The sequence below is a fragment of the Hyla sarda genome, chromosome 5 (genome assembly GCF_029499605.1).
Source record: "Hyla sarda isolate aHylSar1 chromosome 5, aHylSar1.hap1, whole genome shotgun sequence".
NCBI lineage: Eukaryota > Metazoa > Chordata > Amphibia > Anura > Hylidae > Hyla > Hyla sarda.
Genome location: NC_079193.1, coordinates 371797491 through 371824289, shown reverse-complemented (window position 1 = coordinate 371824289; position 26799 = coordinate 371797491). Strand labels below are relative to the sequence as shown.

At 43.8% G+C, this 26799-nt stretch overlaps 1 long non-coding RNA gene across 1 annotated transcript in view; it reads right to left on the bottom strand.

The window, feature by feature from the left end:
• Window positions 1-707: 707 nt before the first annotated feature.
• LOC130274461 (uncharacterized) overlaps window positions 708-26799 on the bottom strand; it is a 60188-nt gene continuing 34096 nt past the window's right edge. The window contains exon 3 of the long non-coding RNA XR_008844398.1: window positions 708-989. This is a non-coding gene — a long non-coding RNA (uncharacterized LOC130274461). The remainder of the gene's footprint in view (window positions 990-26799) is intronic.

The window sequence follows — 26799 nt, the reverse complement described above, 5'->3', positions numbered from 1 at the left end:
ATGTGTTCAATGTGCTGCCCATTGTGTTGGATTGTCAATGCAACCCTCTTCTCTATATACTGCTATATACTACTATATACTCCGCAGGAGAAATGCTAGCACAGGCTTCCAGTATCCGTATACACTGCTATATACTATTATATACACCGCAGGAGAAATGCTAGCACAGGCTTCCAGTATCCGTATACACTGCTATATACTATTATATACACCGCAGGAGAAATGCTAGCACAGGCTTCCAGTATCCGTATACACTGCTATATACTATTATATACACCGCAGGAGAAATGCTAGCACAGGCTTCCAGTATCCGTATACACTGCTATATACTACTATATACACCGCAGGAGAAATGCTAGCACAGGCTTTCAGTATCCGTATACACTGCTATATACTACTATATACACCGCAGGAGAAATGCTAGCACAGGCTTCCAGTATCCGTATACACTGCTATATACTACTATATACACCGCAGGAGAAATGCTAGCACAGGCTTCCAGTATCCGTATACACTGCTATATACTACTATATACACAGCAGGAGAAATGCTAGCACAGGCTTCCAGTATCCGTATACACTGCTATATACTACTATATACACAGCAGGAGAAATGCTAGCACAGGCTTCCAGTATACACTGCTATATACTACTATATACACCGCAGGAGAAATGCTAGCACAGGCTTCCAGTATCCGTATACACTGCTATATACTACTATATACACAGCAGGAGAAATGCTAGCACATATTTATAGAACAAATGGTGGGGCCAACAAATGTAATTTAGAGAGGCCCTTGTTCAACTTCTTCTCTCTTGCAAAGGTGAAAATCTTCTTGCCTGAAACAGCATGGTGCCTTTATTATATGGTCCATAGAGTTGAATTAAGTGGCAGCGAATATATCTGACGGCCTCTCCATTCAGATGAGGGGACAATGGACTTCCTCTTCAATGGATCACCGATCAAACACTCATCCCCTAGGAAAACCCCTGCAATAGATAAAAAGCAGCTCTGAAGCACAAACAGCTTCCTAACACATAAAATAGGGTAAAGCAGTGTTTCCATAACCAGTGATCCTCCAGCTGTTGCACAATACTTGTAGTTGTTGTTTTGCAACAGCTGGATGCACACTGGTTGGGAAACACTGAGGTAAAGGGAACAGTAAGAGTTATGTTCTATGGGAGGGGTTACATTTTAATGTCTACCAGTACTATGAGAGTATTCTGCTTTAGGCAATGAGTCAGAACAGAAGATTAAACACTTGACTTAGAAAGCGTCCTTGGAATTGGCGTTCCTGCAGCCGCAGTAATAAGCCGAGACAACAAATAAATCCCAGAGCATTGAAAATATTACAAAACATTCAGTCGAGTTCAGCAGGAAGGGAAACGCTGAGCCATTTACAGGAGATCATGAAGTGTATACGGAAGACGTCTCAGTACAAGATGTCTAAGAACTGGCGCCAGTGCCAGAGCCCCCCCTCCCCCCAAATAATCGTGACTACAGAAAAAGATGAGTGGATGTGCGTGCGCCTCCATAATATCCATACAGGACTGAGCAGAGGACATGCTACTTACTGGATTAAAGGGGTAATCCAGGAAAAAAAAATTTTTTATACATATATATATATATATATATATCAACTGGCTTCAGAAAGTTAAACAGATTTGTAAATTACTTCTATTAAAAAATCTTAATCCTTTCAGTACTTATGAGCTTCTGAAGTTAAGGTTGTTCTTTTTTGTCTAAGTGCTCTCTGATGACACGTGTCTCGGGAACCGCCCAGTTTAGAAGCAAATCCCCATAGCAAACCTCTTCTAAACTGGGCATTTCCCGAGACACGTGTCATCAGAGATCACTTAGACAGAAAAGAACAACCTTAACTTCAGAAGCTCATAAGTACTGAAAGGATCAAGATTTTTTAATAGAAGTAATTTACAAATCTGTTTAACTTTCTGGAGCCAGTTGATATATATAAAATTTTTTTTTCCTGGAATACCCCTTTAAGGAGAAGAATAAACTAGAGCCAATGCTGTGTGTGCACAAGGCACAGACCCCCAGCGAATCACAGCAGAGAATGTTATACATAAAGTAAAGGCGCGCTACTGTCAAGGATGGTTGCGGATAAGGCCTTAAAATGTGCGTGATTGCTGCTGTATAATGCTGAATGTCGACATAAAGAAATATACATCAGACAAAAGGTTGGTATAAAGCTCTTTATCAGCAAGAAAACTCAGAGAGTTCTCCGACAGAGTTCTTGTTTATTTTATGTAAGCTTATTAGTTTTTACATTTGACAAAAAAGGGAGGTTAGTTATGACGTCAAAATCATCGTGTTACATTTTGATTGGTTAGATTGGTATATATTAGCATATTTAAACATTTATTTCTTTCTTGGCCAAAGTTCACTTATGCGGATCTTATACTCTGACACTGGAAAAACACAGATCTTTGCGCTTCTATACAATCTGTATCTTCTTCAAATGTTTTGTCTTCTGACGTCTCATCTTGGGCCTCCTGGCATCATTTCTAGTTCTCTTTCTTAGTTGCAAGCAAATAACTGGATATAGGTTTAGAGTAGGTAACAAATCTTTTTTCAGCATTAGTAATGGCATATAAATATATAAGTATTAATATATATATATATATATATATATATATATATATATATATATATATAGATCGGCAGTCAGAATCATTTTAATCAACTTGTCACTACCATAGTTTGGAATGTGTTCTCTGCTTTCCTGACTGCATTCTTCTATACAGTAGTGTTGAGCAAGAATATTCGTAATGCGAATTTATATCGTGAATATCGGTACTTTGCGATTTCGTGGAAATTAAGAACATAGTGCTATATATTCATAATGATGAATATTCTTTTTTTTTAATTAACATGCAAATTTTTATGCGAATTTTCGCATGGAAAAAAGTTAACAAACATAGCGAATATTTGAATTTCGCGAACATAGGACAAATAATTGTCTATATATTCGCAAAATGTCGCAAATTCTAATATGGCCCCTGCCGCTCATCACTACTGTACAACACACTAGTCCTGACTAACCAATGCACCCCTGGCATGTTCAATGCATTGCACCTAGGGTTGCCACCTGACCAGTATTTTACTGGCACAGCTGGTATTTTGGCAACCCTGCTGGTATTTTTATATTAAAAATACCGACCATGCAATGGCCGGTATTTATCCAACCAATCCTCCAACTCCCGGAATGTTGCACCATAACCTATGCCAGTGTTTTCCAACCAGACTGACTACAGCTGATGCAAAACTACAACTCCCAGCATGCCCAGACAGCCGTTGGCTGTCTGGGCATGCTGGGAGTTGTAGTTTTGCAACAGCTGTAGTCAGTCTGGTTGGAAAACACTGGCATAGGTTATGGTGCAACATTGGGAAATGCTGACCTATACTATATACTACTATATAGTCCAACATGCTGAGAGTTGTAGTTTTGCAACAACTGGACTCACATCTGGTTGGGAAACACTGACCTATACTATATAGTCCAACATGCTGGGAGTTGTAGTTTTGCAACAGCTGGAGGCACCCCTGGTTGGGAAATACTGACCTATACTTTATAATACTTTATAGTTCCACATGCTGGGAGTTGTAGTTTTGCAACAGCTGGAGGCACCCCTGGTTGGGAAACACTGACCTATACTTTATACTACTATATAGTCCAACATGCTGGCAGTTGTATTTTTGCAACAGCTGGAGGCACCCCTGGTTGGGAAACACTGACCTATACTATATACTACTATATAGTCCAACATGCTGGCAGTTGTATTTTTGCAACAGCTGGAGGCACCCCTGGTTGGGAAACACTGACCTATACTTTATACTACTATATAGTCCAACATGCTGGCAGTTGTATTTTTGCAACAGCTGAAGGCACCCCTGGTTGGGAAACACTGACCTATACTATATACTACTACAGTATATAGTTCAACATGCTGGGAGTTGTAGTTCTTATTTGGGGCAGCTGCTGAGCCACAGGCTGTATCGGGGCATGCTAGGAGTTGTAGTTTTGCAACAGCTGGAGACACACTGGTTGGGAAATACTGACCTATACTATATACTACTATATAGTCCAACATGCTGGGAGTTGTAGTTTTGAAACAGCTGGAGGCACGTCTGGTTGGGAAACACTGACCTATACTATATACTACTATATAGTCCAACATGCTGGGAGTTATATTTTTGCAACAGCTGGAGGCACCCCTGGTTGGGAAACACTGACATATACTACTACAGTATATAGTTCAACATGCTGGGAGTTGTAGTTTTTATTTGGGGCAGCTGCTGAGCCACAGGCTGTATCGGGGCATGCTGGGAGTTGTTGTTAGTAACTAGCTGCAACTCCCAAATTTAATTTTAAAAAAGTGATCAAAACAAAAATGGTCCTGTTAAAAACTACAGATCGGGGGGCGCAAAAATTGAGCCCTCATACAGGCCCGTATAAGGAGAAAAAAAAAGTTATAGGGGTCAGAATAGGACAACATTTCCCCCACATATGTGTATCCTGTGATGTCACGCATATATAATTATTATGCAAATTAGCATGGCCGGTATTTTTTTTGCTAGAAAGGTGGCGACCCTAATTGCACCCCTGGCATGTCCGATGCAATGCATCCTCATCATGTTCAATACAATGCCCCACCGTTCATGTTTTATGCAATGGTAACCAATAACTCCAAGGTCGTAGCCCGGAATCCCAAAACCCCTATTCAATTCCCTCACCTAAAATTAAACTTTTATCATGCCATAAGTTAAAATAGAAATCCTCCCAAAAAGTTAAAATATGATACTGTGAAGTGTGAAGACCCTGTATTGCGGGGTGTTATTTTTGGTACTGTATATTGGGTACAAAACCTCATTCTAAAGGTGCATTCACACCACGTTTTGTACATACGGGTCAAAACTGAGCCGAACGGAGTCACCATTTGACTCCAGTCGGATAATTAAAGTAAATGGAGTCACAGGCTGATCCGGCCAGGGTACAGGAGCGCCCGATTTGCCCCTCCCCCCGCCGGATCCGGCACCTGTATGTACAAAACGTGGTGTGAATGCAGCCTTACCCATGGTTGTGTAGTGTCCCGGGCGCAGTGTTCCAGCTGCAATCTAAAGAAAGGTTTTCTGCAAACGGCAAAAATGCATATGGGGTAATGTTAGTTTATTTCTAAAGGTATATATCAGCATTGCCCCACATCAATTGCATGCACGAAGGCATTACAAGAACTGTAAAGGGTATTGTATTGCTGTGTATTAGATGAATGGTACCTTGGTCACATGATCTTTCCTAAGCCGAGGGTGGTGAGAAAAGTCCTAAGTCCAGCCTCTCTCTCCCAGGAGAAAGGGCAGACCCAAACCATTTAGTGTCAGTCTGGGCCCGGCTCTAACCAGTGCCACATGTTTCTCTGCTCTGCTCCTGCTGGGAAGATCAGTACAACTAGACTAGTCTCCTAGCTTTGTTATTGCCAGGCATATATACACCTAGGCCACATGTGTTTTCCCTAGATGAAATGCTGTGTACTATTGATTCACTGTTGCTGTCCACACTGGGAGGATAAAGTGCTTAGTTTCTTCACCTCCAAGAAGAAGTTTTTCATCCTTGTCAGAGAGAATAAAGCTGAACAAGGGTCTCTCTGCATCATACTAATCTCTTCAGAGTAATTGCTGTATAGCTGGGTTATCTTGGAAAGTCTCTCGCATGCATGCCTATGGGTGGCATGTCACAAACAAGTCTAAATATTACACCACAATAAGTCAACCTGTACAGACCCTCATCAGTAACGATAAAGCTTATTGGAATGTGAACATTAAAGGGGTACTCCAGTGGAAAACTTTTTTTTATTTATTTTTTTTAGATCAGCTGGTGACAGAAAGTTAAACAGATTTGTAAATTACTTCTATTAAAAAGTCTTTATCCTTCCAGTACTTTTTAGGGGCTGTATACTACAGTGGAAATGTTTTTTCTTTTTGGATTTCTCTTATTGCTCTCTGCTGACCTCTGCTGTCGATTTTAGGAACTGTCCAGAGCCAGAGAAAATCTCCATAGCAAACATATGCTGCTCCGGACAGTTCCTAAAATCGACAGCAGAGGTCAGCAGAGAGCACTGTGGTCGTGACAGAAGAGAAATCCAAAAAGAAAAACATTCCCTTTGTAGTATACAGTCCCTAAAAAGTACTGGAAGGGTTAAGATTTTTTAATAGAAGTAATTTACAAATCTGTTTAACTTTCTGGCACCAGTTGATCAAAAAAAAAAAAAAATAATAATTTTCCACGGGAGTACCCCTTTAAAATCTTTGTCTGTCTGCACTACTCATTACATGTGATAGAAAGCACCTCAGAGATTGCTATATTACATAAATCTGCTCTAAAAGCAATGTTTAAAGGGACAGTGACCAAATATCAATATGTTATATTGAATTTGCATGAGAAGTTTAAGTAAAGTGTTAAAGTTGTTTTACAGAAACCTAGAGGTCTCAGTTCTGCACTTTACACGACAGGAACAACTCAATTGACAAACGATAGTTGGGTTCACATCGAGGTTAACTACATCATCCTGCTATGTGACATAACAGTTTTAAGGGGTACACTGGAAGAAACTGTTCCCAACGCTGGAGCCGGTGTCGGTAGCTCGTGACGTAATAGCTCCACCCCCTCATGATGTCACGCCCCGCCCCCTCAATGTAAGTCTATGGGAGGGGGCGTGACAGCCGTCACGCCCCCTCCCATAGATTTGCATTGAGGGGGCGGGGAGTGACGTCATGAAGGGGTGGGGCTATGGCGTCACAAGCTCCCAGCGCCAGCTCCATCGTTAGGAACAGTTTGTTCCAAACGCTGAGCAGTGGAGTTCCCCTTTAAGGATTACAACTACCAGCTGACCTGTACTATAACTTTGTGTGCTACAATTGTAAATAGAGGTGTTTTTTTTTTTGTTTTTTTTTGTGTGTGTGTCTGTAAGTTTTTGTTTACCAAGTGAGAATAACCTAATGTCCCCTGGCAAGTCTTACATTGTCAAACAGTTAAAGGGGTATTCCAGGCCAAAACTTTTTTATATATATATCAACTGGCTCCGGAAAGTTAAACAGATTTGTAAATTACTTAGATTAAAAAATCTTAATCCTTCCAATAGTTATTAGCTTCTGAAGTTGAGTTGTTGTTTTCTGTCTAACTGCTCTCTGATGACTCACATCCCGGGAGCTGTGCAGTTCCTATGGGGATATTCTCCCATCATGCACAGCTCCCGGGACGTGACATCATCAATGAGCAGTTAGACAGAAAACTTCAGAAGCTAATAACTATTGGAAGGATTAAGATTTTTTAATAGAAGTAATTTACAAATCTGTTTAACTTTCCGGAGCCAGTTGATATATAAAATAAAATTTTTGCCTGGAATACCCCTTTAAAGGGAAACTAATCCTTTCCCTCTCACCAACCTATATAGTTGACTAAGTCTTATTCATTAGTTATCTAGAGCAGTTTCCTCTCTTTCAGTTGTCACTTATATTAAGGGAGTGAGGAAAATACATTATTCTGCCATCCAGGCTGTCTTTGTCCAAATTCCTCTCTGAAAGCAGCCCCCACCCTCCTGAGAGACACAGACCACAAAGTTTCTGCACAGATGAGTCATGCTTCCTTTAGTGCTGAGAGTTGGGAGGTGTGTGAAGCCTCAGCCAATTACACACTTAACTTCTCTCTGCTGATCAGGGCAGGAGGATGGGGGCTGCTCTCAGAGATTGAGCTGGACGACAGAGCAGAGATGCAATGATTCCTGGGAAATGTAGTAACTATGAGTCAAGTGAAGGGAAGGATGGCAAAGAATATCAAGCAACCAGATAAGACCGGCGGGGCCACAGGAGTCATGCATATCCGGCATAATGGTTTACAGGGAACATCTTCAGAAAGTGTGGTAGCTTTGGGGTTATTTTTGTATCCCTTGATTACCCCCTTAAAGTTGCAAGAGAATAGCCTGGGGTTCCCCTAAAGATGGTCACACACCTTCAAAAACCTCAACCGACAACTTTCTTTCCCAATCTCCCCATACACATGAACATACAACACAGCTTAACGTTCATGTGTTGGAGAAAGGAGAGGTAAGCTGCTGCCAGTCAGCCTTTCTAAAGGCTCGTTCCCACCACGGAAATTCTGCCCAGCATTTCGGACAAAAAATTCTGGACAGATTTTGCTTACTGCAGCCTCCCATCGATTTCGTGAGTGTGGAAGTGGAATCCGCTCTGAATTACCCAGAGTGGAAATTATGTAGTGTAAACAGGCCCTATGAATAACAGGGTCGGGCACATGAAATTCAGTTGGGAGGCCCCCATACCAATAAGGATCCCACACAGGAGCCGTCCTCTGTCCACCCCTGTCCATAGTCTGCTATGAGCCTAAATTCTTACTTATTTCTGTCATACTTCACACATATTCATCCCATTACAGGAACAGTAGATAAAGCCAAATGTTATTCAGAGATCCCGATCAGACATAAAATATAATGAGGGACGGAGTACCAGAGTTTGGTGACAATCAAGGAGTGATGAGATGTTAACCTCTATAGGGGTATGGGAAAATAAATCAGGCAAACAACAATGGAGAAATTGTAAAAGAACCTACTAGAAATCTGCATTAAGAGAGGAGCAAATTGATTTTAGCACAAATATATGTTTCAAATTTAGGAAAAGTTGGACTATCTGAAACATTCGAGATTTGTTTTGAATTAATTTCGCTAGCCCTGTGCAGCCGCACATCTCCTGCCACCTCCATCATGTTCCATACCGTACTGCGGCTGATGATAACCCTACCCTACATAGGATAAGTACTCAAATAAACTGTAAACCTAGGAGATCTCAGAGACATCAAACATGAAGTTTCAGATTTAGACTGAATATACTGCCGCCACTGAAAGCACTACTCCTCTGAGGCAGACAGACATGATCGCTCAGTGCCATCACTGAATATTATCACCATACATATTACCATCATACTGTTACTGACTAAATCCTGTATACTGAGACCAATATTACCGATAAAACCAGTATATAGGGAGAAATGTTATCACCATAAATATTACCATCATACTGTTATTGACCAAATCCTATATACTGACACCAATATTACCAATAATACCAGTATACAAGGAGGAATATTATCACCATACATATTACTATCATAGTGTTACTGACCAAATCCTGTATGCTGAGACATATATTACCAATAATACCAGTATACAGGAAATGATATTATCACCATACATATTACTATGATACTGTTACTGATCAAATCCTGTATACTGACCAATATTACCAATAACACCAATATACAGGGAGAAATATTATCACCATAAATATTACCATCATGCTGTTACTGACCAAATCTTGTATACTGAGACCAATATTACCTATATTACCAGTATATAGGGAGGAATATTATCACCATAAATATTACTTTCATACTGTTACTGACCAAATCCTGTATACTGAGACCTGTATTACCAATAATACCAGTATACAGGGAAGAATATTATCACCATACATATTACTATAATAGTGTTACTGACCAAATCCTGTATACTGACCAATATTACCAATAATACCAGTGTACAAGGAGGAAATATTCCCCTCATAAAGTGAGCAGGTAGATATCAGCTCTGCACAGGCTCTGCAGACCATATAAGGGGATATGAGGCACTGTTATGGCTGCACTGACTGATCAGGTTTGTTTTGCGGCAGGCAGAGCTGGCGGGCAGAGGCGGCTCTAGATGGCTGCCTATTTTGCCTATAGGAAGAGCTGGCCATGAACACGACAGCCACAGGGCTGCTGAATTCCTTATTCCTGATACTGTGGAGGTTGTGCCGTACTGTAACAATGGATATTTGTTCTGCTTAAACTCTTGGTATGATTGTAAGTAGGACAAATGACTGCAGGAGCCGAGTCTGAGAACATCGTATCCACTCCAAAACAGGAGCTGAAATGACAATATGACTGCATTATCAGATCACTACAAATAGCTGCGCCGCACAGTCCGATCCCTCGGCTTCCAGATGGAGTTATGGTAAATATGAAGTACTGAAATCTCAGAAAGAATAAGTCTATGAACATTCAGATAAAGCATACAAATCACACGTGTATGCAACACTAAGACTAGGCCCACACTAAGGAATCTTCGGCTGGAGTGTGGCCGGCATCGACTGGATCAGTCCCTACAGACGGCAATGTATTCCAGGCGGATTCCGCCAAATGAATAAGCAAGATCATTCTTTCGTCAGCAGAATTTTAGCGGTGGAACGTCCACTTCTGTAATTCTGTAGTGTACGTTGTGCAGCCGTTGGGATATTGCTGCATGGGAATTTCTAAGCAGAATTCCGCAGAAAAATTTTGTAGTGTGAAAGTAGCCTAAAGGGCTTCCTCCTCAACCAATGACTACCACGGGCTTCTTATGTACTCTTCCCCTTCACCCAGAGCCTATAAGAAACATAGAATGTGTGGGGAGATAAGATATGAAGGATAGTCTTATGCCTATCCCTATCTTATATGAAGGATAGCTTTATGCCTATCCCTATCTTATATGAAGGATAGCCTTATGCCTATCCCTATCTTATATGAAGGATAGCCTTATGCCTATCCCTATCTTATATGAAGGATAGCCTTATGCCTATCCCTATATTATATGAAGGATAAGCCTATGTCTATCCCTATCTTTTATGAAGCATATCTTTCTGCCTCTCCCAATCTTACATGAAGGATAGCCTTATGCCTCTCCCAATCTTATATGAAGGATAGCCTTATGCCTCTCCCAATCTTATATGAAGGAAAACCTTATGCCTCTCCCAATCTTACATGAAGGATAGCCTTATGCCTCTCCCAATCTTATATGAAGGAAAACCTTATGCCTCTCCCAATCTTATATGAAGGATAGCCTTATGCCTCTCCCAATCTTATATGAAGGAAAACCTTATGCCTCTCCCTATCTTATATGAAGGATAGCCTTATGCCTCTCCCTATCTTATACACTTAAATCTCAGATCACTAGGGGTGAGATATGGGTAGTGGTATATGTACTACTTAAATAACATATAATAACCTACAAAATTAGCCCAGAATTATATTCAAAAATTTAATCTTTATTATGTATACAAAACAGGTAGAAAAAACACCCATAAAAAACCCCAACAACAAGCTGAGCAGGATATCTCTGGGATAAGTACAAAGATCACAATGTTGCCAATAATACAATCCTACAATATAGGTTTAGTCAGCGTATAGTAGGACAATATCTCAAAACACTTTACCTAATTGTGACATGCCGACGGCCTCCCAGTGATAGTCCTGCGACCTCGACACGTGTTTCGGATGATTCCTTTCTCAAGAGGCGCTGCTTGAGGTGAGAACTACTGGCTCTTTATAATGGTCGCCCTCCAATGGCGCATGTAGCGGAACCAGACGCCGGCCGACTTCCGGGTGGCATCACCGGCGGATGCGCGTCAGAACTTGAAACACATCCGCCCGTACTGACTGCCTTCCGAAAGACGGCACAGCGTCATGAATCCGCGCATGCGCTCCGGGCGTAACCATCCTCTTTGTGAGTATCACCCAGGGGAGCCGCGTCACATGTCCCAATAAGGGAAAAGTTATAGAACATTATCAATTGGCTATACTATATTCGAATAAATAATAATGATATATAAATAATAATAATATATAGGAAATGTTTAGTCATATATCAAAAGTAGGAATGCCATAAAATTCGATCCTAAATCAAAACAATTTAACAAAGTAGTTGTAGAATAGCCCTCATTGTTTATTCCAGCAAGAATTATGTAAATCTATTCTATACTCATATCTCTATCAATCATATAATCTATTCCTATCCCTCGCATTCATGTATCCTAGTCCTAAGGGAGCCCCCTACAGACTAATGTGGGACCTACACATGAGTACCAGCAGCCTCTACCCATATATCCTATATCCAATCATATTTAGTCTAATCAAAAACATGCATTTCATGCATACCATTAGAAACCCATAAGTGATATTGATTAAAAAAATATAATAAAATAAAAAATAAAAAATCAATAATATATGAAAAAATAACATAAAATGAAAAGTGAATATATATATATATGTATATATATATATGCATCTATGCCCGCACATGCATACACCCATACACACATACCTAATCCTACACCACATACCCAGTGTAAAAGATGATTAATCGTACTAGTAATAATAATAATAGAAGTGATAATGAAAAATAATAACCCCAGAGGAGAGCCAAGGCTCAATTACCCACCAAGTGATGATACCACCCCCTATTATATGTGCTAGTGATCACTATGTGAAAATAATAATAAAATTGATTAAATGACAATAGTGAATATAATTATATTTGTGTGTATAAACCAAACCCCCCCATCCCCCCTCCCCCCTCCCCTTATGCTTCCACATCCAAAACCATGCAATACCCAAAACACTACAAACCACACATACCACATCCACACACACATATATTATAACCCCCCCCCTTTATTATGTCAATCATGATAACCACCACCTAACCCCTTCAAAAACACAATAGACCCATCACCCACATAGACAACCACACTCATAACCTCAAAAAGTATATTACCATATATATGCCCATAATCATATGGTATGACTTCCCAAAAACCGGACATATTACATGATTAACATAGGACCCAAAATGGTCCTCAGAAAAAATTCTTGTTTAAATATTAATAAGTCCCAAATTATCATATGGGTCCCAAGTGTTAAATGTCCAAATTCCTTGCTGCCGGATAGTCATGTAGGTCCACATTCTTCCCAAGTTGTTCTTCCACATGGATACACGATGGTTCTTGCAAAAATGCCAATTGACTCACTCCTCATTAGATATCATCATGTTACGTCACGTCATCACAAAGAGCACAATAGTACCTCAATAAAAGAAACAATCATTAAAAATGAGTCCCAAATTACAGGAAGGGAGAGAAATTCTAATATTCATTTAACCCTTTGGGGGTCATGGTATCCAGCATCACAATCCATTTCGTTTCCTTACGTAGAAGGGCCCTTGTGGCATCGCCTCCCCTATTACCCATATAAATCTTATCAATACCCTTAACTTTCAATAATCTCCAATTTGATTGGTGCATGATCTTAAAATGTCTGGCTAGAGGTTTCCCACGTGATCCACCCTCGTCTATCCAATCATCACGTGCGGAATTTTTAATGTCTCTGATGTGCTCCATCACGCGCGCTCTCAATTCCCGCGTGGTCATGCCTACATAGATTTTATTACATGGGCAGCGTGCGTGATAGACCACACCAGAGACACCACAGTTGATGGTATGGACGATCTTGTACTTCTTCGTCCCGCTGGAGTTAACAAATTCCTGAGTTCTTTCCATAGCGGAACAGGCTCCACATCTACCACACGGATAGTTGCCCCAGGGCGGTCCCCTAGATCCAAATAAGTATTGTCCCGACCTAGGAGGGACATAGTGGCTGGTCACCAATAAGTCCCTAAAGTTGGGTGCTCTCCTGGGTGTCATAAGGGGCCTATGCGGTAGTAGATGTCTCAACTTAGCATCACTGTGTAAGATGTGCCAATGGCGCGTCAAGATCCTCCGCATACCTGACCATTGTTTATTAAACTGGGATTTAAACCTCGTGTGTCCACTCCCCTCATCTTTCTTCTTCTCCTTCTTATTCATGAGTGTCTTCCTCGGTATTTGTTTCACCTGTAACAACTCCTGCACTATCTTATCACATGGGTATCCCCTATTAGAAAATCGATTAACCATATCATCCGCTTGTCTATTGAACAAGGTATCATTAGAGCATATACGCTTAGCCCGTATGAGTTGCCCCCGGGGAATTCCCCCAATCACATGGGGAGGGTGAAAAGAATTAGTCAACAGATAGGAATTGACGGAGGTCTCCTTCCTATGAATGTCGGTCGATATTGACCCATCCATTTCAACTATCAACTTAACATCCAAAAAGTCCATACTAGATCGACTCCATTTGCTGGTCAACCTAACATTCATAGAATTGTCCTGTAAATAAACTAAAAACCTTTCTAAGTCGCCTGTCGGTCCCTGCCATACAAAAATGATGTCGTCAATATAACGACGCCACATGATGACGGACTGCACGCATGCATGCTCACCTTCCTGGATCATTGCTCTCTCCCAGTATCCCATGAATAGATTTGCGTATGGGGGCGCACAAGGCGCCCCCATAGCGGTACCACTTACCTGTAAATAAAATTTGTCACAAAAAACAAAAAAATTGTGTCTCAAAACAAATTCCAATAGTTCTAACAGTAAATCAATAAGTTGTGATGAAAGATTACTGGTACTGAGAAAGAATTTGCATGCGTGCAGTCCGTCATCATGTGCGATGGAAGTGTATAGCGACTCCACATCACTCGTCACAATGACCATATCATCCTCCAATCTAATTTCCTCAAAACATTTCAGGACGTCAGTGGAGTCGCGTTAATATGATGGCAGGGACTCGACAAGTGGCTTCAAATAAAAATCCAAAAACTGACATACCACCTCCGTCAAACTCCCTATCCCAGATATTATGGGACGTCCCGGGGGGCAAGTCACACTCTTGTGGACTTTGGGCAGGAGATATAGAGTTGATACCCTTGGATGAGTCACAACCAAGCCGTCCCGGACCTTCCTTGATATGATACCTTCATCCACAGCTCTATCCAAAATTCTACATAATTTACCCTGGAATGCTGTCATGGGATTATTGGACAATTGACGATACACTCCAACATCATTTTTCTGGCGTCTAGCCTCCTTCTCATACATGTCACATGGCCAAACCACCACGTTGCCACCCTTATCCGCAGGTTTATAGATGACATCTTTAATATTCCTCAGTTGCTTAAGTGCTGCGCGTTCGCTACCAGTAAGGTTGTCCCAACGTTGGCCCTGCAGCGCCTTAAGATCTTCAGAAACCAATTTGACAAATACTTCAACCTGCGGACAGAGTGCAAAGGGTGGGAAGGTCGTGGATTTTTTCTGTATGCTCCCTGGTATCGGGTCATTACTCTCACCTTGGGCCTCATTCCATAGTTCCTCCAACATAGCTAGAACCTGTGAGTCATCCGAGATCAAGGGCGCCCCCTCTCTGCTGCCATGATATCTACGTAGCATGATTTTCCGGGCAAAGAGATGGAGGTCCTTGATCGCCTCAAAAAAGTCAAAATCAATACTCAGGGAAAAAGTGAATCCCTTTGATAACACCTTCACCTGTTCGTCTGTCAATACATGTCTAGATAAGTTTATTACCTTTAACGCCTCCGTCTATTCCTTTGATGTTGAGGAACCACTTGACGTTGTCTCTCTCTCAGGTTCCGTGTTGTAACCGGCATATCTCTTGTGCCATCCTCCTCGCCCTCGCTGGGCATGCGTTTGTCTAAAAAACGCTCGCCCCCATTGCTCCGAACAGACGAGAAGGAGGAAGATCTGGATAGTGACCGCCCATTTCCTGGCCTTTGCCATTTATATATGGTATTGTTGGAGTAGTCGGCTTGGTCTCTTTTAAATTTACTGATCTTGGAGGCCTGTATCTCACTTTCCCACTTTTTAAACTCTGTATTCAGATCGGCTTCAAAAACAGCCAGGCGCTCAGCGTTCACTTATGGGTTTCTAATGGTATGCATGAAATGGATGTTTTTGATTAGACTAAATATGATTGGATATAGGATATATGGGTAGAGGCTGCTGGTACTCATGTGTAGGTCCCACATTAGTCTGTAGGGGGCTCCCTTAGGACTAGGATACATGAATGCGAGGGATAGGAATAGATTATATGATTGATAGAGATATGAGTATAGAATAGATTTACATAATTCTTGCTGGAATAAACAATGAGGGCTATTCTACAACTACTTTGTTAAATTGTTTTGATTTAGGATCCGATTTTATGGCATTCCTACTTTTGATATATGACTAAACATTTCCTATATATTATTATTATTTATATATCATTATAATTTTTTCGAATATAGTATAGCCAATTGATAATGTTCTATAACTTTTCCCTTATTGGGACATGTGACGCGGCTCCCCTGGGTGATACTCACAAAGAGGATGGTTACGCCCGGAGCGCATGCGCGGATTCATGACGCTGTGCCGTCTTTCGGAAGGCAGTCAGTACGGGCGGATGTGTTTCAAGTTCTGACGCGCATCCGCCGGTGATGCCACCCGGAAGTCGGCCGGCGTCTGGTTCCGCTACATGCGCCATTGGAGGGCGACCATTATAAAGAGCCAGTAGTTCTCACCTCAAGCAGCGCCTCTTGAGAAAGGAATCATCCGAAACACGTGTCGAGGTCGCAGGACTATCACTGGGAGGCCGTCGGCATGTCACAATTAGGTAAAGTGTTTTGAGATATTGTCCTACTATACGCTGACTAAACCTATATTGTAGGATTGTATTATTGGCAACATTGTGATCTTTGTACTTATCCCAGAGATATCCTGCTCAGCTTTTTGTTGGGGTTTTTTTAAGGGTGGGTCATTTTATGGGTGTTTTTTCTACCTGTTTTGTATACATAATAAAGATTACATTTTTGAATATAATTCTGGGCTAATTTTGTAGGTTGTTTGTAACATATAATAACCCCCTTATATAACGCGCTCAATGATCTCCTTGATACAATATGCATACAAGATAAAAACTGGAGTCATTTATCTCTTTGTAAAACACAGTACGCAATCTTTATTGACATATAATTGTATTAAAAGTAGGAAGATATCTACCCAGCAGGGGGATGACAATAAAACACAGGTGTCACTCTAGTATCATAGAAAGTGCCTTAGTGCATAACATAAAGAAAGGCTTATTACAACAGGTAGGTAGCAGCAAGCAGATGTAAACAATCATATAGTGCATATAGTAAAGTGAAAAATATATACTTAGCCATACATAATTGTAAACAGGCACAAGATACCGGAGCGACAACACCCCAACACAGCGTTTTGGCAAACTTTTGTCGAGGTGTGTCTATCTTATATGAAGGATAGCCTTATGCTTATCCCTATCTTATATGAAGGACAGCCTTATGTCTATCTCTATCTTATATGAAGGATAGCCTTATGCTTATCCCTATCTTATTTGAAGGATAGCCTTATACCTATCCCTATCTTATATGAAGGGTAGCCTTATGCCTATCCCTATCTTATATGAAGGACAGCCTTATGCCTATCCCTATATTATATGAAGGATAGCCTTATGCCTATTCCTATCTTATATGAAGGATAGCCTTATGCCTATCCCTATCTTATATGAAGGATAGCCTTATGCCTATCCCTATCTTATATGAAGGTTAGCCTTATGCTTATCCCTATCTTATATGAAGGACAGCCTTATGTCTATCTCTATCTTATATGAAGGATATCCTTATGTCTATCCCTATCTTATATGAAGGATAGCCTTATGCTTATCCCTATCTTATATGAAGGACAGCCTTATGCCTCTCCCTATCTTATATGAAGGATAGCCTTATGCCTATCCCTATCTTATATAAATGATAGCCTTATACCTATCCCTATCTTATATGAAGGATATCCTTATGCCTCTCCCTATCTTATATAAATGATAGCCTTATACCTATCCCTATCTTATATGAAGGAGAGCCTTATGCCTATCCCTATCTTATATGAAGGATAGCCTTATGCCTATCCCTATCTTATATGAAGGAGAGCCTTATGCCTATCCCTATCTTATATGAAGGATAAACGTATGCCTCTCCCTATCTTATATAAAGGATAGCCTTATACCTATCCCTATCTTATATAAAGGATAGCCTTATGCTTATCCCTATCTTATATAAAGGAAAGCCTTATGTCTATCCATATCGTATATGAAGGATAGACTTATGGCTATCCCTATCTTATATGGAGGATAGCCTTATGCATATCTGTCACGATGCCGGCTGGCAGGTAGTGGACCCTCTGTGCCAGAGAGGGATTGGCGTGGACCGTGCTAGTGGACCGGTTCTAAGCCACTACTGGTTTTCACCAGAGCCCGCCGCATAGCGGGATGGTCTTGCTGCGGCGGTAGTGACCAGGTCGTATCCACTAGCAACGGCTCACCTCTCTGGCTGCTGAAGATAGGCGCGGTACAAGGGAGTAGGCAGAAGCAAGGTCGGACGTAGCAGAAGGTCGGGGCAGGCAGCAAGGATCGTAGTCAGGGGCAACGGCAGAAGGTCTGGAAACACAGGCAAGGAACACACAAGGAACGCTTTCACTGGCACTAAGGCAACAAGATCCGGCGAGGGAGTGCAAGGGAAGTGAGGTAATATAGGGAAGTGCACAGGTGAAAACCCTAATTGGAACCACTGCGCCAATCAGCGGCGCAGTGGCCCTTTAAATCGCAGAGACCCGGCGCGCGCGCGCCCTAGGGAGCGGGGCCGCGCGCGCCGGGACAGAACAGACGGGGAGCGAGTCAGGTAGGGGAGCCGGGGTGCGCATCGCGAGCGGGCGCTACCCGCATCGCGAATCGCATCCCGGCTGGCAGCGGGATCGCAGCGCCCCGGGTCAGAGGACGTGACCGGAGCGCTGCAGCGGAGGGAGTGAAGCGAGCGCTCCGGGGAGGAGCGGGGACCCGGAGCGCTCGGCGTAACAGTACCCCCCCCCTTGGGTCTCCCCCTCTTCTTGGAGCCTGAGAACCTGAGGAGCAGACTTTTGTCAAGGATGTTGTCCTCAGGTTCCCAGGATCTCTCTTCAGGACCACAACCCTCCCAGTCTACTAAAAAAAATTTTTTCCCTCTGACCTTTTTGGCAGCCAAAATTTCCTTGACCGAGAAGACGTCCGAGGAGCCGGAAACAGGAGTGGGAGGAACAGACTTGGGAGAAAAACGGTTGAGGATGAGTGGTTTGAGAAGAGAGACGTGAAAGGCATTAGGGATACGAAGAGAAGGAGGAAGAAGAAGTTTATAAGAGACAGGATTAATTTGACACAAAATTTTGAAAGGACCAAGATAGCGTGGTCCCAACTTGTAGCTAGGGACACGGAAGCGGACATATTTAGCGGAGAGCCATACCTTGTCTCCAGGGGAAAAAACGGGGGGAGCTCTTCTTTTCTTATCCGCGAACCTCTTCATGCGTGAAGAAGCCTGTAAGAGAGAATTTTGGGTCTCTCTCCATATAATGGAAAGGTCACGAGAAATTTCATCCACAGCGGGCAGACCAGAGGGCAAGGGGGTAGGGAGGGGGGGAAGAGGGTGACGGCCGTACACCACGAAAAATGGGGATTTGGAGGAAGATTCAGAGACCCTGAAGTTATACGAGAATTCGGCCCATGGAAGGAGATCTGCCCAGTCATCCTGGCGGGAGGAAACAAAATGTCGCAAATAATCACCCAGGATCTGGTTAATTCTTTCTACTTGTCCATTGGACTGGGGATGATATGCAGAGGAAAAATTTAATTTAATCTTGAGTTGTTTACAGAGAGCCCTCCAGAATTTAGACACGAATTGGACCCCTCTATCCGAGACAATCTGCGTAGGCAACCCGTGAAGACGAAAAATGTGTACAAAAAATTGTTTAGCCAACTGAGGCGCAGAAGGAAGACCAGGAAGAGGGATGAAATGTGCCATTTTGGAGAATCGATCAACGACCACCCAAATAACGGTGTTGCCACGGGAAGGGGGTAAATCAGTAATAAAATCCATACCAATCAGAGACCAAGGCTGTTCGGGGACAGGCAGAGGATGAAGAAAACCAGCGGGCTTCTGGCGAGGAGTCTTATCCCGGGCACAGATAGTGCAGGCTCGCACAAAGTCCCCAACATCCGTCTCCAGAGTCGGCCACCAATAGAAGCGGGAGATGAGTTGCACAGATTTCTTGATGCCCGCATGACCTGCGAGATGGGAGGAGTGACCCCATTTGAGGATTCCGAGGCGTTGGCGTGGAGAAACAAAGGTCTTTCCTGGAGGAGTCTGCCTGATGGAGGCAGGAGAAGTGGAGATCAGGCAGTCAGGTGGAATGATGTGTTGCGGAGGGAGATCAACTTCTGAGGCATCCGAGGAACGAGAGAGAGCATCGGCCCTAATGTTCTTATCGGCAGGACGAAAGTGAATCTCAAAATTAAATCGGGCAAAGAACAGAGACCACCGGGCCTGGCGAGGATTCAGCCGTTGGGCAGACTGGAGGTAGGAGAGGTTCTTGTGGTCGGTGTAGATAATAACAGGAAATCTTGATCCCTCCAGCAGATGCCTCCATTCCTCAAGTGCTAATTTAATGGCTAGAAGCTCTCGATCCCCGATGGAGTAGTTCCTCTCCGCTGGAGAGAAGGTCCTAGAGAAAAAACCACAAGTGACAGCATGCCCGGAAGAATTTTTTTGTAGAAGAACAGCTCCAGCTCCCACTGAGGAGGCATCAACCTCCAATAGGAAGGGTTTGGAAGGGTCAGGTCTGGAGAGCACGGGAGCCGAAGAAAAGGCAGACTTGAGTCGTTTAAAGGAGTCTTCTGCTTGAGGAGGCCAGGACTTGGGATCAGCATTTTTTTTGGTTAAAGCCACGATAGGAGCCACAATGGTAGAAAAATGTGGAATAAATTGCCTGTAATAATTGGCGAACCCCAAAAAGCGTTGGATAGCACGGAGTCCGGAGGGGCGTGGCCAATCTAAGACGGCAGAGAGTTTGTCTGGATCCATCTGTAGTCCCTGGCCAGAGACCAAATATCCTAGAAAAGGAAGAGATTGGCATTCAAACAGACATTTCTCAATTTTGGCATAGAGTTGGTTGTCACGAAGTCTCTGAAGAACCATACGGACATGCTGGCGGTGTTCTTCTAGATTGGCAGAAAAAATTAGGATATCGTCCAGATATACAACAACACAGGAGTATAACAGATCACGAAAAATTTCATTGACAAAGTCTTGGAAGACGGCAGGGGCATTGCACAGTCCAAAGGGCATGACCAGATACTCAAAGTGTCCATCTCTGGTGTTAAATGCCGTTTTCCACTCGTCCCCCTCTCTGATGCGGATGAGGTTATAGGCGCCTCTTAAGTCCAATTTAGTGAAGATGTGGGCACCTTGGAGGCGATCAAAGAGTTCAGAGATGAGGGGTAAGGGGTAGCGGTTCTTAACCGTGATTTTATTAAGACCGCGGTAGTCAATGCAAGGACGTAGGGAGCCATCTTTTTTGGACACAAAGAAAAATCCGGCTCCGGCAGGAGAGGAGGATTTACGGATAAAGCCCTTTTTTAGATTCTCCTGGACGTATTCGGACATGGCAAGAGTCTCTGGGGCAGAGAGAGGATAAATTCTGCCCCGGGGTGGAGTAGTACCCGGGAGGAGGTCGATAGGGCAATCATAAGGCCTGTGAGGAGGTAGAGTCTCAGCTTGTTTTTTGCAGAAAACATCCGCGAAGTCCATATAGGCCTTAGGGAGACCGGTTACTGGAGGAACCACAGAGTTACGGCAAGGGTTACTGGGAACCGGTTTTAGACAGTTCTTGGAACAAGAGGACCCCCAACTCTTGATCTCCCCAGTGGACCAATCCAGGGTTGGGGAATGAAGTTGAAGCCAGGGAAGTCCAAGGAGAATCTCCGAGGTGCAATTGGGGAGGACCAAAAGTTCAATCCTCTCATGATGAGATCCGATGCTCATAAGAAGGGGCTCCGTGCGGAAACGTATGGTACAGTCCAATCTTTCATTATTTACACAATTGATGTAGAGGGGTCTGGCGAGACTGGTCACCGGGATGTTGAACCTGTTGACGAGAGAGGCCAAAATAAAATTTCCTGCAGATCCAGAGTCCAAGAAGGCCACTGTAGAGAAGGAGAAGGCAGAGGCAGACATCCGCACAGGCACAGTAAGACGTGGAGAAGCAGAGTAGACATCAAGGACTGTCTCACCTTTGTGCGGAGTCAGCGTACGTCTTTCCAGGCGGGGAGGACGGATAGGACAATCCCTCAGGAAGTGTTCGGTACTAGCACAGTACAGGCAGAGGTTCTCCATACGGCGTCGTGTCCTCTCTTGAGGTGTCAGGCGAGACCGGTCGACCTGCATAGCCTCCACGGCGGGAGGCACAGGAACAGATTGCAGGGGACCAGAGGAGAGAGGAGCCGAGGAGACGAAACGCCTCGTGCGAACAGAGTCCATATCTTGGCGGAGTTCCTGACGCCTTTCAGAAAAACGCATGTCAATGCGAGTGGCTAGGTGAATAAGTTCATGTAGATTAGCAGGAATTTCTCGTGCGGCCAGAACATCTTTAATGTTGCTGGATAGGCCTTTTTTGAAGGTCGCGCAGAGGGCCTCATTATTCCAGGACAATTCTGAAGCAAGTGTACGGAATTGTACGGCATACTCGCCAACGGAAGAATTACCCTGGACCAGGTTCAACAGGGCAGTCTCAGCAGAAGAGGCTCGGGCAGGTTCCTCAAAGACACTTCGGATTTCCGAGAAGAAGGAGTGTACAGAGGCAGTGACGGGGTCATTGCGGTCCCAGAGCGGTGTGGCCCATGACAGGGCTTTTCCGGACAGAAGACTGACTACGAAAGCCACCTTAGACCTTTCAGTGGGAAACAGGTCCGACATCATCTCCAGATGCAGGGAACATTGGGAAAGAAAGCCACGGCAAAACTTAGAGTCCCCATCAAATTTATCCGGCAAGGATAAGCGTATCCCAGGAGCGGCCACTCGCTGCGGAGGAGGTGCAGGAGCTGGCGGAGGAGATGACTGCTGAAGCTGTGGTAGCAACTGTTGTAGCATAACGGTCAGTTGAGACAGCTGTTGGCCTTGTTGCGCTATCTGTTGTGACTGCTGGGCGACCACCGTGGTGAGGTCAGCGACAACTGGCAGAGGAACTTCAGCGGGATCCATGGCCGGATCTACTGTCACGATGCCGGCTGGCAGGTAGTGGACCCTCTGTGCCAGAGAGGGATTGGCGTGGACCGTGCTAGTGGACCGGTTCTAAGCCACTACTGGTTTTCACCAGAGCCCGCCGCAAAGCGGGATGGTCTTGCTGCGGCAGTAGTGACCAGGTCGTATCCACTAGCAACGGCTCACCTCTCTGGCTGCTGAAGATAGGCGCGGTACAAGGGAGTAGGCAGAAGCAAGGTCGGACGTAGCAGAAGGTCGGGGCAGGCAGCAAGGATCGTAGTCAGGGGCAACGGCAGAAGGTCTGAAAACACAGGCAAGGAACACACAAGGAACGCTTTCACTGGCACTAAGGCAACAAGATCCGGCGAGGGAGTGCAAGGGAAGTGAGGTAATATAGGGAAGTGCACAGGTGAAAACCCTAATTGGAACCACTGCGCCAATCAGCGGCGCAGTGGCCCTTTAAATCGCAGAGACCCGGCGCGCGCGCGCCCTAGGGAGCGGGGCCGCGCGCGCCGGGACAGAACAGACGGGGAGCGAGTCAGGTAGGGGAGCCGGGGTGCGCATCGCGAGCGGGCGCTACCCGCATCGCGAATCGCATCCCGGCTGGCAGCGGGATCGCAGCGCCCCGGGTCAGAGGACGTGACCGGAGCGCTGCAGCGGAGGGAGTGAAGCGAGCGCTCCGGGGAGGAGCGGGGACCCGGAGCGCTCGGCGTAACAATATCCCTATCTTATATAAAGGATAGCCTTATGTCTCTTACTATCTTATAGGAAGGATAGCCTTATGCCTAGTGCTCATGTCCTATTGCCTGTATATCATAGTAAGAGCCCTCTGTCTGTCCTGACCTTACGCATGTCTACTGTTTCTTAAGCATTCCACTTGTCCTACAATTTCAAAAATGTCTAAAATTCCTAAAATTAGCTATTAGACTATTTGCATTTATAGGATGCTTCTTGCATGGTCTTTGGGCCCCTTTAAACACCAGGGCCTGGGTATGACTGCTGTATCTGCACCCTCTAAAGTAGCAGTCCCCAAACTGTGAACCTCCAGATGTGGCAAAACTACGACTCCCAGCATGGCCAGACAGCCAACGGCTGTCCGGGCATGCTTGGAGTCGTAGTGTTGCCACATCTGGAGGTCCACAGTTTGGAGACCACTACCCTAGAGCCATGCCCCCTTGTGGAAATTCAAAATGGTCCCTGTTACTATACTTCAGTCTCTCTCACTTAAAGGGGTACGCCGGCGAAATACTATATATATATATATATATATATATATATATACATATATATATTTTTTTCTTTAAATCAACTGGTGCCAGAAATTTAAACAGATTTGTAAATTACTTCTATTTAAACATCTTAATCCTTCCAGTACTTATCAGCTGCAGTATGCTCCACAGAAAGCTTCTTTCTTCTTCTTTTTTTAATTTCATTTCTGTCTGACCACAGTGCTCTCTGCTGACACCTCTGTCCATTTTAGAAACTGTTCAGAGCAGGATAGGTTTGCTATGGGGATTTACTCCTACTCTGGACAGTTCCTGACACGGACAGAGGTGTCAGGAGAGAGCACTGTGGTCAGACAGAAAAGAAATTGCTCTAGAGCATACAGCACCTGATAAGTACTGGAAGGGTTAAGAGTTTTTAATAGAAGCAATTTACAAATCTGTTTAACTTTCTGGCACCAGTTGATTTAAAAAAATAAAATAAAAAAAAGTTTTTCACCGGAGTTTCCCTTTAAGTTTCCAGCGTTGGGACTTCGAAGTCCTTAAAGGATTTGGAGAAAAATAAGTCTTTGTGTAAATCCCTGTTGGGAGCCGCATCCTGTCACGGAACGTTCTACTTTTCTTGAATGTCATAAGCTCTTTGAGAACCATACACCTGTCTACCCCCTCGGCAATGGTTTTTCAAAACTCAGTCTAAAAATAATATTATTGTCACCAGGGAACTCATTTGTGTCAAAACATCTCTTTGGCGCAAAACATCTCTTTGGCGCAGTTTGCCTGAGCCTCAGCTGTGACAATGGAGCGGTAGACGTATTCCAGACGTTCTATCTGCAGAAACTGAGATACAGGTTTGAGTCTTAAATGGATTTATCCAGGAATAGAAAAACAGAGCTAATTTCTTCCAAAAAAAACAGTGCCACGTGTGTCCCCAGGTTGTGTGTAGTATTACAGCTTGGCTCCATTCACCTAATTGGAACTGTGCCGCGATACCACATACAACCTGGGACAGACGTGACGCTGTTTTTGAAAACATTTTAATAAAAAATCAGCTCTGTTTTTCTAATTCTGGATACCCCCTTTAAAGGGGTCGGGGTCCTGGTACTCGGACTAGTTTGCCAGATTTGCTGGCACAGAAGCAGTGCCTAAATCTGTAGTGTCGATTAAAAGGACAGAACATGTGACTCCTACCTCTTAAATAATATCTGGTCAGCTGACAGGGGTTCTTAACTTTAAAAAATCTTTAGCTAGAGAGGTCGCTTAACATTAAAAGGTTATTCCAGTATCAGAAAATTGTATTTAAATAAAAGTATGACCTCATGACATAAAACTTACTAGTATAGTGTTATCACATGTTGTACTGGTTTTAGCATGTTTTTCCCCTGAGAGGAAGTTTTGTAGTCCTCTCATTGTCAGTGTGGTGGTGTCTCCAGCTTCCCCGTTTTCCTTCTCTCCTGACAGGAGGTTGTGTAGTCCTCAAATTGTTAGTGTGATGTTGTCTCCAGCTTCCCTGCTCTTCCTTCTCTCCTGACAGGAGGTTATGTAGTCCTCTCATTGTCAGTGGGATGTTGTCTCCAGCTTCCCTGCTCCTCCCTCTCTCCTGACAGGAGGTTGTGTAATCCTATCATTGTCAGTGTGGTGTTGTCTCCAGCTTCCCTGCTCTTCCTTCTCTCCTGACAGGAGGTTATGTAGTCCTCTCATTGTCAGTGTGATGTTGCCGCCAGCTCCCCTGCTCTTACTTCTCTCCTGACAGGAGGTTATGTAGTCCTTTCATTGTCAGTGTGATGTTGTCTCCAGCTTCCCTGCTCTTCCTTCTCTCCTGACAGGAGGTTGTGTAGTCCTATCATTGTCAGTGTGGTGTTGGCTCCTCCCTCTCTCCCAAGACAACCCATCATTCTATACTGTCTCAGGAGGAGTGGCTGGGTCTTTTGAGTTCAAGCCCGAGGGAAAGCAAAGCATTCCGGGAAGTATCCCCCTTTAAGTTGATCAAAAAGGGGGATATTTATCAAAACCTGTGAACAGGAAAAGTTGCCCAGTTGCCCATAGCAACCAATCAGATCGCTTCTTTCATTTTTAAAAAGGCCTCTGCAAAATGAAAGAAGCGATCTGATTGGTTGCTATGGGCAACTGGGCAACTTTTCATGTACACAGGTTTTGATAAATCTTCCCCAAAGTGTTTCCTTGGTGGGATTCCTTGCAACACCTTCAAAAGGGACAAAAAGTGCATTACTGTGTTTTCTGTGTAATGTAGGACAGCACAGTCCTCCAGGGTGAGGGTCTTTCTTTGTGGCTCAGGGGTCAGCACTGTTGCCTTGCAGTGCTGGGGGTCCTACGTTTATATCCCACCAGGGAGAACATCTGCATGGGGTTTGCATAGGTCTCTGCTGGGTACTGCTGTTTCCTCCCATACTCCAAAAACATACTGCGCGATGAACCTTCATCACATGTAATAGCCTCCGGTTATGGATGTGATGTCATAAAGCCATACTGATGGAGCGGGAGAACGCCGGCAGTGCCGACCTGGCAAACTATTTCTCATTATGCAGAATGATTGAAATTTATCACTGTTATTTCTAGTCCGCCATCTGCTGTTCGTTTCCTGTTACTGCGCTCATCAATCGTAAAAGTCATATTGACCGAATCGTAAAAGTCATATTGACCGATACGGCATCTAGGAGAATTAGATAAGTGAC